The sequence below is a fragment of the Lepidochelys olivacea genome, assembly GCF_965140295.1.
Source record: "Lepidochelys olivacea isolate rLepOli2 genome assembly, chromosome: 22".
NCBI lineage: Eukaryota > Metazoa > Chordata > Testudines > Cheloniidae > Lepidochelys > Lepidochelys olivacea.
In genome coordinates, this window is record NC_140432.1 from 2,732,732 (window position 1) to 2,744,681 (window position 11,950).

Sequence of the window (11,950 nt, forward strand, 5' to 3'; positions counted from 1 at the left end):
AGTGCTGCTGGGGAGCAGGGGGGATGTTCCTTCTGGTTGTGATGTCCTGACAGGCCGGCCTCAGGATGCAGGATCTTTCTGGAACAGCATGTCGGAGGGGGTCCTTCGAGCAGCCACCGATCTTCCCCTTCGTGCTGCTGGTCTGTAATGTCCTGGAGGCACCGAGGACCTTCTTTGTAGTCATTGTCCGAGAAGCCTTCTGTGGAGCAGCAGCACCAGCGGTGGGGTTGGTACACGGTGCAGCTGGGGATGTCTCAGGAGCAGAGAAAGGATTTCCTGCCAAGGTAGCCGCGGCAGAATACACCTTCAAAGCAGGATCGATTTTTTCAAAAATAGCAGCTGGAGAATCCATCTTCAGTGCAGGTGTTGCAAGTGTTCATAAAAATTGATTAAACTGATAAAAACAGATACTCCACTTGATCTGAGCTCCAAGGAGCCGAGAAGCAAAGCCGACACTCTGTGACGCACGCACACCCCTGCCCCACCGCTTTCTACCTCACCGTGACCAACTCCCAGACACGCAGGAAACACCATAAGTAGGTAACTCTACGTGAGGATCACTTCCCCGAAATGACGCCAGTGGAAGAATTCAAAGCAAGAACCCTAAATGCACCATTCTGTTCAAAGACAGTTCCCTGTACACTCCTAATTTGCACAAACCCACCCACTGACCTGTTACTAGCCATCTTTCCCTGTTAACTCTTACAGCAAAACAGGGCAAAGAAAGCCTATGCAAGTGCTATACTGCAGCCCCAATGCTCTTTTCTGCTCCTTCCCACAGAACTCTCTCAAACATGCAGTCAGTAAAATCAAATCAGTTCCTTGCCATTGGAGGGCCTCAGGCATGGGTGCACCTCAGTTCCTCTGAGGTGATCAGCTGGTTCCTTCTGGCCTTAAACGCTAGGAATCGGACTCAAAGGGCCACAACCTTCCTCCTCTTCTGCTCCTAGGAACTATCCCTCATCTGGGCGAAAGATTTACCGAAACTGTTTCTTAAGTTAAAACTGTGTCGTTTTCCCAACGGGAAAGGGATGGGAAATTTCTCTTCTGTGGGGAGACGAGGGAAAGAAGAGAAACCATACAATCAGTTCTGGAACGTGTACTAAGGAGAGCGGTTGAAGAACCTCCTCAGAATAGACTTAGAAATCCGCTGTTGAACTGAACTACAAACAATGACAAAGGAAAATCTGCAAGAGCAGCCTTTCAACGGAGAGGCCTAATAATAAGATGTTACTAATAACTAACCAAAGGGTTAGAAACCATACTCTTCGTACAAACCAAATGTTGATATGGACAACACTACATTTCTTTGCTGCTCTTCAACCATGATATTCTCCCCATACAGAGGTCCACTGTTCCTGGAGGTTCAGTATTGCAATAACAGGGTGATGTGTGCAGTGGATGGAGCCAGTTGCTATTCCATCTCCCGGTTCCAAAAATCAGTTGAACAGATAGACCTCAGATAGAGGAAGTCTCAGTTATTAAAGTGATAGGAACAGATTTAACATTTGTATTCAAGCTAGTCCTCTGCATATAATGCTTAAATTATCCAAAAATAGCACATTTGGTTTAAAAAGTCATAAAAGGCACATCACCCATGATCTGATACTTGGTGAAATCTAAGTATAGAACACCCAAGCAATTTGGGGATTGTGACCTGCTCCTTCACAGTCTGCCCTGAGGTTGGCACTCACAGTTACGAGCTGCTCCAGATGGCTCCAGCCCTCTCATGGATCAGTAACTGGTTAGCAGATAGGAAACAAAGGGTAGGAAGAAATAGTCAGTTTTTACAATGGAAAAGGGTAAATAGCAGCTCTAGGCAGCACTTTATACCACCTGGCAGATACCCTGCAATTACCCAGCACTGCCATCCCCAAACCCTCGCCCTCTCCCCCACGGTTTGACAGTAGATTGGATTTCTTTTGCACTGCCCCCAAGTGGCCCGGAACTGGGTGAGGCGGGTATCCTTCTTATGGGGATTGCAGTAGCACAACCGGGTCCCACACAGGGATCAGGGCCCTGTTCTGCGAGTGCTGGATGCACGACACAACTGAGGGGCAGCTGCCTTGTAGGAGCTACTGGGGGAAGATGGGAGCTGGGCACTGGGGGAGGTGCAGCTGGGGCTTGCACCACCAGGGAAGGCTGTTCCAGCAGCCAGAGGCAGTGGAGGTTGTGGGGAGGAGATTCTCCTGCCCTTCAGCCCCTCCTGGGGCGAAGAGCAGAGCCCGACCCTTTGGTATTTGCCCTAATTAGCCCCGTACCAAAGGGGCACCACAGATCCCTGGATTATCCAGATCTATCAAACCTAAACCAATCGTGCAGGATCAACGGGGAAATAGCACTGGATGGGTTACCTAGGAAGGTGGTGGAATCACCTTCATTAGAGGATTTTAAGGTCAGGTTTGACAAAGCCCTGGCTGGGATGAATTAGTTGGGGATTGGTCCTGCTTTGAGCAGGGGGTTGGTCTACATGACTTCCTGAGATCCCTTCCAGCCCTAATATTCTATGATTTTATGTTAGTTTGAATGTTCCCAGGCAAGCTCAGATGTGGATTGGCATCTCCCAAAGTCCATTGTCTGTTAAGTCTTTCTTGACTGGGCACTTACTGAGAATAGTCCTTTCTCAAGAAGCTGACCAGATGCATCGATGAGGCAACTTGGAATCAAATGCATTTGAGATACAAGTACATACCCATATTCATAACTTCAAATACAAAAATGGTACACACTTACAGCTAGCATAATTATAACCAGCAAATCATAACCTTGTCATGGACACCTCACATGCCAACCTTTGTACAATATTTACTGCAAATATATAACGGTGGTGGCAACAATGATCTATTTGGTCTCAGTTCATATTAATAACGTCACAGCAGCCTACAGGGAAGTGCGAGGGAGGCGTCTTCGAGCTGGCGCGTCTCGTCCGTTTCTCCCTTGCTGCTTGGCAGAAGCGGGAAGGGAGCGAAACGTGCCCGGCTGAAGGTTTTGCACTTGGCCTTGAGGATTAAGCCCGAGCCCCCGGCATGGCTGCTGGGAGATGGGTTTCTGACTCGCACCCAGCGCACTCTGCGGGCCACCAGCTGAACCCCCTGAGGCCAAGAGAGTCGGGTTTGAGGTGGCAAAAAGGGGCCTTTGAGGCTCCCAGCACATCTTGAGGAGCAAGGAAATAGCAGGAGGTTACCAGCGTCCCTGGGTGGGCTCAAACCACCATCCTCTCAGTTAACAGCCGAACGCGCTGACCCATTGCGCCACAGAGACACCTAGAGACCTGGCTGCTGTTACCAAGGCTGTGCAGCCTGCAGATCTCCTGCCCACGCTAGAGCTTGCAAGGCGCTAGTCCGGACAGGACCGGATTCACCGTGGCACCAATGGCTCCACCGTGCCAGGCCCAAGCTCAGACGGGCCCATAACACTCGCTTCCTCCCCTCTCGCAGCGCTGCCGAAGTGGAGCCTCGGAGCAGCAGGGATCCAGCCTGGGAGCCGAGAGCCCACGGGGCCCTGGGAGCTGTAGTTCCTTGGCCAGCTCCCTGCCGAGAGAGCCAGCCCTGGAGCAGGGAAGGAACTACACTTCCCAGCATTCCCTTGGCCACTATCCACAGGAAAGGGAGTGGGGGGAGTGGGGAAGCTGAGACCCCATGCGCTGCAGCTTGCTGTGAATGGGGAGCTGGCTGCTCGAAGGGGGTGGCGCTGTGAATGGGGAACAAGTGTGCCCAAGGAGTAGAAGGCTTTGGTCCGGATGTCACCCTCAAAGACTTCCCCAGGCTGGACGAGGGATGCTGGTGTGACCTCGCCTGGCAGCCCCCAAAGGAGGAACTGGGTGGACTGAATGGACAGTGCCCCTCTCTGTCTGAAGCCTAGCAAGGGAGGTCTGTGGATCCCACAAGAAGTTAAAATGAAAAGTAGGGGAGGGGAGGCTCTACTCGAGGACCTGGGCAGCTGTAGATACAGTACCAGGCCCGTAGGAGGAATTCCATTCTGAGCCAGGGAAGCAGAAATTGGCTTTTCCTTTCTTGATTTATCCAATATTCAGAAAGGGAATCGAGCACCTGCCTTCCACATTTGAACACTCTCAAAACTCAGGAGTGCTCAAGCTCAATTTGGGCTGCTTGTTACTTCATTTCTCCCCAATCAAATATGCTGATCCACTGAAACGTGCTGTGGAAAAAGTAGGATAAAATTGAGCAACAAATGCTGGCATCTCCCCCGTGCTAACTCGGACTGGAATTGCTATTTTCAACAGCCATTGTCATTTCTTTTAGTGTTGATTGTTGAAAGGGAAGACAGTAATACTGCCCTGGCAAATTCCCCACAGAAACAAAGAGTGGAACAAAAGACTAACAAAAGCACCTCCCTTTTCCTCATTTATGTAGGACAGTCTTACGATATGGATCCAGATATCCTCCAATCACACAAGCTGAAAATTGTTCCACTTTACCGCAGTTCTGTAACCGTGCAGGGACCAGTCCCGTCTGTGTTCTGTGCACATCCAAAATTCCTCCTGAATTCAGAAGGGCCTTGCTTTTGTGACCATACTACCTGATATTTTCAGCCCTTGTAAGGTTCTTAAAAGAAGAATTTTAATGAAAGAAAAGGTAAAAGAATCACCTCTGTAAAATCAGGATGGTAAATGCCTTACAGGGTAATCAGATTCAAAACATAGGGAATCCCTCTAGGCAAAACCTTAAGTTACAAAAAGACACAAAAACAGGAATATACATTCCATTCAGCACATCTTATTTCACCAGCCATTAAACAAAAGGAAATCTAACGCAGTTCTAGCTCGATTACTTAGTAACTAACGGTTGTAAGGCTGCATTCCTGATCTGTTCCCGGCAAAAGCATCACAGACACAGACAGACCCTTTGTTCCCCCCTCCAGCTTTGAAAGTATCTTGTCTCCTCCTTGGTCATTTTGGTTCAGGTGCCAGCGAGGTTATCTTAGCTTCTTAACCCTTTACAGGTAAAAGGACTTTGCCTCTGGTCAGGAGGGATTTTTATAGCACTGTATGCAGAAAGGTGGTTACCCTTCCCTTTATTTTTATCACAGCCCACTTGGAGACATCTTCCCCCAAAATATCACCCAAAGCCCTACACACCCCCTTTCCTGGGGAGGCTTGAGAATAATATCCTCACCAATTGGTTACAAAATCATCAAAGACCCAAACCCCTGGATCTTGGAACAATGGAAAAATCACTCAGGTTCTTAAAAGAAGGATTTTTTTAAGAAAAAGAAAGGTAAAAATCATCTCTGTAAAATCAGGATGGAAAATACTTTACAGGGTATTCAGATTCAAAACACAGAGGATCCCCCTCTGGGCAAAACCTTAAAGTTACAGAAAACAGGAATAAACCGCCCGCTTAAAATAGGGAAGAGTCACATAAAACAAAAGATAAAGCAATCCGCCTTGCCTGGCTTACCTATACTGGTTGCAATATTGGAGACTTGGATTAGGATGGGTTGGAGAAGGTGGATTTCTGTCTGGCCTCTCTCAGTCCCAAGAGAGAACAACACCTAAACAAAGAGCACAAAACAAAAGTCTTCCCCCGGCCCCAGGATTTGAAAGTATCTTGTTCCCTTATTGGTCTTTTGAGTCAGGTGCCAGCCAGGTTAACTGAGCTTCTTATCCCTTGACAGGTAACAGGATGTTGCCTCTGGCCAGAGGGATTTTCTAGCACTGTATACAGACAGGTGGTTACCCTTCCCTGTATATCTATGACAGTGACCGTACAACCTGATATTTTCAGCCCTTGTAAGCGAAGCAGATTTACATTCAGTAACTGGGCAGAAAGGAAGCCGGTACTGAATGCTCCACTTCCTTGCCGGTATGCTGCTGCACCTTTTCTTACTGGTATGCCGTCCCGGCCCCTACCGGCTTCCTTTCCAGGGGTAGGTAACACTGCAAAGGAGGAAAACCTGAGACGCAGAGAGCAGCAGGGAGTTGTCTGAGGTCACACAGTGAATAGCACACAGGGCTCCTGGCTCCCTGGCCTCTGTTCTGGCCACTAGACAACACTACCTGTGCTCAGCTGCCTAGGGGTTCGGTGTGGGGATACAGCTTTAAAGGGTCTGGGCCATATCCTCAGCTGGTGTAAATTGGTGTATCTCCACTGACTTCACTGACACAAGTTTAGAGCAGCCGAGGATCTGACCCAATATGCAGAGTTTGATTGAAAACTGGGAGAAGGAGTTAAGACACTTGCTCATACAAGCACCCTCATTCCCTTCTCACGGGAGGATGAAACAGCCCTGTGGCAAGGGGATGGAATTAGCCCCAAGAGGGGAATCCTTTTGGTCCTCTCCTGGCTGGAAGGGTCATGGAGGGACAGGACTGAGGTGCTTTGGCAGAGCTGTGAGAATAAGTGTTGGCTCAGTAAGCAGTGAGTGTGAACATGGCTGACGGTCCTGGGAGGGAGGGGAATCCAGCCAGAAGAAGGGAGAAATTCAGCCACCGTCCCAGGCTCAAACCACCATCCTTTGCATTAACAGCAGAACACACTGATGCAGTGCACCACAGAGATACAAGGCTGCTGCACATCTGCCTGCCAGTGGTAGAGCTCGCAAGGCGCTAGGCTGGAGGCTGGGGGCTGTGGGTGCAGACCCAGCAGAGTGGTGTAGTGGCAGCATGCTGGGCCCATAACCCAGCGGTTGATGGATCTAAACCATCCTCTGCTAGGCTTGTTTCTTTTTGCTCTGGGCCTTCACGCGAGGCAGCGACCAGCAGAGCGCCAAGAGCCTAGGCCATGAGGCCAGAGGTGGCTGAGGCGGGGCCTGCCAGGGAGCTCCCCGGCACCTCTGGCTGCCTGGGCTGAAGGCAAGAGGCCTGCGTGTGGTGAGGGCCCCTGTCCCAGCCTGAGGCAGCCGTGCTTCCTCGTCCCCTTTTCCCACGCTGCTGCTGCAGGAGAACACGAGGGAGGCTCTCGGGACGCTGGGCAGCTCTGAGCAGCTCTGTGTGGCTGTCGGGGGAAAGAGCCGCAGCTCCTGACTCAACCTGCCATTGACTCGCGGGGCTCTGTGCTCCGTCAGCCGGGGCAGGCCAGGCTGCGGCTGGGACTCAGGCTGGGACAGCATGGCCGTGCTTCCCTGAGGAGGCATGAGACATGCCAAGGGCTTTGCGCAGCCAACAGGGAAGTGGGAGGGAGGCATCTTCAGCCGGCGCGTCGCATCTGTTTCTCCCTTGCTGCTTGGGCGGAGGTGGGAAGGGAGCGAAACGTACCCGGCTGAAGGTTTTGCACTTGGATTAAACCTGAGTCCCTTGCGTGGCTGCTCGGAGACGGGCTTTTGCGGCGTGGCCCCCACACTCTTCCAGCCAGCAGGTGAACCCACTGTGTCCAAGAGGGACACCTTCAAGGTGGCAAAAGGGGGACTTCAAGGCTCCCAGCAGAACTTGAGGAGCCCGCAAGGAGCCTTCAGTGGCATCCCTGGGGGAGCATAACCCCCCCTCCTTTCCATTAACAGCTGAACTCACTGACCCATGACACCACAGAGACACCTACCAGCAGCTGGGTTGCCAGGGCCGCTGCCCAGCACCCTGCACCACTCCCTGCCCATGCCAGAGCTTGCAAGGCACTAGCTTGGAGTCATGGCCACTTGGGGCTGCTGAAGAAAAGCCAGCAGAGTGACACAGAGGAACCGTGCTGCACCCATAGCACAGAGGTCGATGAATCAAAACCCTCTTCTGCCAGCACCAGCCTCCTTCTTCTTCCACTGGGCCTTCAAGCGAGGGGGCGGCTGGCACAGTGCCAAGAGTCTACCCTGTGGGGCAGGAGGTGGCTGATGCCCGCAGCCCGCTGGGGAGCTCCCAGAAGCTATTAAGGGACAGAGACTCCTAAATGCCCTGAGTAACAAGGGTTTGGAGTTCATTGAGGCCAGTGAGGGGGTCACTATGTCGGCCCTGTAACCCTGGGTGTCGGGTCGCTGTGCAGCTTTGATCTCGAGCTCGGATCCCAACAACCGATCAGCAGCCCACAGCCTCCCGCTGGGTCTGCCCCACCTGGTTACTCCTTACAGGCTGACCTGACCCCCCTTCCCACCCCAGATTCCCCCCTAATCATCCTACTGGCACTCAGAGCCAGAGATGTGGAGGTGCTGGAGGAGGGAGGTGTGACTCTAGGGTGGGGGTCTTCTCTAAAGAGGGCTGCAGAAAGGTGGTGCTCAGCTCTGTCAGCGACCTGCCCAATTGCCCGGGGATGCAGACTTTTCTGTAAGGCACATAAAGGGGGTGTTTGGCTTCCAAGCTAATGTGAGGCATGTGCATTTATGAGAGGGAATTTCCAACCTGCCAGCAGTTAAGCCATAGCACTCCAGTGGCCTAATGGATATGGCATTGGCTTCCAAAGTCAGAGACTGTAGGTTCAAGTCCCATCTGGGGTCTCCTTTCTCTAGAGAGTAAAGAAACCTTGGTCTCATTTTCTAACATGTGTTAGGGGTTGGTCTGGAAAATTTAAAGAAAATCCCAATACCCTTAGCATGATGCAGACACTGGCTGTTTCTGATCTTTTACTGTTCATTGAGAAATATTTCCTTAATGATGTTATGGAATATCGGGGCAGGCTATGAAGGCACCATTCTTCCTGCTTTCACCCTTCGAGACAACATGGCTACATGGCATGGGGCCAATGCGCACCTCCCAGCCAACTGCTAGAGAAGACAACAGCAACACAGGCAGGGATGGCAGCAGGGCAGGCTGCAGCTCCAGGAAGAAGGTGGTACCAGGTCTCATCAATGGGGAGGTGGCCACCCCAGCATGCACAAGGCTGACCCATCAAGTGTGGTGTGTGCTGCAGCGCGCCCCTACTCACTGCAAATGATGGTGGAGGGCAGCGTGGGGAAAGCTTGCACTAGTGTTGCCTGTATCTGTGCCACGGATAAACGGAGGACATGGTCATGCAGGCTGGGCCTGACACTTCACAGTGCTACATTCACTCCGAGTACACCTCAAATGCTACACCAAGGCTGGCGAGTTCCCCATGAATTCCCACGTGAGCACACATACTGCACCCACACACACAGTGCCACCGTCCACCACCCATGCACACACACACGTCGACTGAAACCAAAGAGACACAAACTGCACACTGAGGAGATGGCTGGTTTGTTTACAAGTTGCTTTTATTTACAAAGGTGCTGAAGTGTGATCTGTTTGGGTTTTTTGAGGGCAGAAACGCAATGGATGAGAATCTCATGTCCCTGAGCTGCCAGGTGACAGTGGCAGGAAAAAAATGCAGTGCAGTGAATTTTAAAAAGACACTAATAAATAATTTAACAAAGAGAAGTAATTAAATAAAAGAATCCAGTTGACTCTCATTCTGGAGGCTTGTTCCCACCACAGAGAGCGAGGGGCAGGGAGCCACTGGGAAAGGCAGGTGGTGAAGTCTGAGGGAGCATAGTCAATTAAACAAATTGTAACAGCCAGCTACAAAATACTCCATTCTGGTAACAAAATACAGAGTATATAAATCTACAACTAATACAGCCACACACAGCTCAAAAAGGGTGTCCACTTAACAACAGGTCTCAGAGCAGCAGCCGTGTCAGTCCGTCTTCGCAAAAAGAACAGGAGGACGTGTGGCACCTTAGAGACTGACCCATTTATTTGAGCATGAGCTTTCGTGGGCTACAGCTCACTTCATCGGATGCATTCAGTGGAAAATACAGTGGGGAGATTTATATACACAGAGACCATGAAACAATGGGTGTTACCACACACACTGTAACCAGAGTGATCACTTAGGGTGAGCTGTTACTAGCAGGAGAGCGGGGGAGGGGGGATTTGCAAACTGGATACAATTAATTTAGGCTTGACTAGAGACTGGGAGTGGATGGGTCATTACACAAAGTAAAACTATTTCCCCATGTTTATTCCCCCCCCCTCCACTGTTCCTCAGATGCTCTTGTCAACTGCTGGAAATGGCCCACCTTGATTCTCACTACAAAAGGTTCCCCGCTCCCCCTGCTGGTAATAGCTCACCTTAAGGGATCACTCTGGTTACAGTGTGTATGGTAACACCCATTGTTTCATGTTCTCTATGTATATAAATCTCCCCACTGTATTTTCCACTGAATGCATCCGATGAAGTGAGCTGTAGCGCACGAAAGCTCATGCTCAAATAAATTGGTTAGTCTCTAAGGTGCCACACATCCTCCTGTTCTTTTTGCAAATACGGACTAACACGGCTGCTACTCTGAAACCTGTTATATATTTGCAGCAAATATTGTATAAAGGTTGTTGTGTAAGGGGTCTATGGAGAGGTTATGATTACCTGATTATGATTATGCTATCTGTCTGCATGCATCATTTTTGTAGTTGAAGTTATACATATTGGCTATGTACTTGTAAATCAGTGTGTTTTGATTCTGAAGTAGCCTTAGTAAAGCATTTGGTCAGCTTCTTGAGAAAGGAATGTGCAAATTACGTGCCCAATCAAGAAACACTTAACTGACAATGGATCTTGGAAAACTCCCATCCACATAAGAAGTCTTCCTGGGAACATGCAAGGTAGCATGTGGGCCATGGCTGCCACCTGTAAAGAACTAAGTCATTCATGGACATATGACTTGCCCATGTGACTCCAGACTCCATTTTGCTGTAATTTTCCACAGTAAGCACAAAGAGGTGTCCTTAAACCTGGAAGAGACTATAAAAGGCAGCTGCCTTACTTCTATCTTGTCTTCAATCCTGCTTCATACCTCTTGAGGGACTTTGCTACAAATGGAAGTTCTGAACAAAAGGACTGAATAACCCATCCCAGCTGTGGATACACTCCAGAAACTTGATTTGAACCTGCAGTTTATTCTATCACTTCTACAAGTGTGAACCAAGAACTCTGCCATTATGAAGGCTTCCATTTAACCAATTCTAGCTCTCATCTCTATCTTTTTCCTTTTATGAATAAACCTTTACATTTTAGATTCTAAAGGATTAGCAACAGCATGATTTGTGGGTAAGATCTGATTTATATATTGACCTGGGTCTGGGGCTTGGTCCTTTGGGATCAGGAGAACCTTTTTCCTTTTACTGAGGTATTTGGTTTTCATAACCATTCATCCCCGTAATGAGTGGCTCTGGTGGTGATACTGGGAAACTGGAGTGTCTAAGTGAGTTGCTTGTGTGACTTGTGGTTAGCCAGTGGGGTAAAACCAAAGTCCTCTCTGTCTGGCTGGTCTGGTTTGCCTTAGAGGTGGGTAAACCCCAGCCTTGGTCTGTAACTGCCCTGCTTTAAGCAATTTGTCCTGAATTGGCACTCTTAGTTGGGTCCCGCCAGAACCAGCGTTGTTCCACTCTCTCTGGTGGGAAATTAAAAACAAAAAGAAGCAGAAACCTGTCCCCCTGCCAGCACTCCAAAAGAAGCAAGGTGCTACTTAAAGAAATGAATAGGCAATTACATGCACATACTCCTCTAGGAGAAGGCAAACACAAGGGCGGGAACTCGGGAGTAGGGCTGTGGCAAGGGCGGAGCCTTATGGAAAGGGGCGGTGCAGGAGCAGGGCCTCAGGTGAAGGGGCGGTGCTAGGGCAGATCGTAGGAGGAATGGGCGATGACCGGTTTGGTCACAGAGACCCCCTTGGGAATGTCACCTGACGTGCTGGAATTACCTCTGAGCCCATTTTCCCTGCCAGTTAGGGGCTCCCAGAACCCTGCCTTGTTGAGCCAGACATGCCAGCCTGCTACAACGCAGATCCAGGTCTGGTCCACACCCCCAAAGCTGCAGACTTTAACCAAAACCTGCTCAGCAGGTCACCTATCTCCAGCTCCCAGACACCCAGCTCCCAATGGGATTCAACCTCCAAATAAATCTGTTTTACTCTGTATAAAGCTTATACAGGGTAAACTTCTAAATTGTCCACCCTCTATAACACTGATAGTGAGATCTGCACAGCTGTTTTGACTGTGGGGATAATGGAACACCTCCGGTTCGACCTGCTCCTTGGTATTGATTTTTTTCTGCGA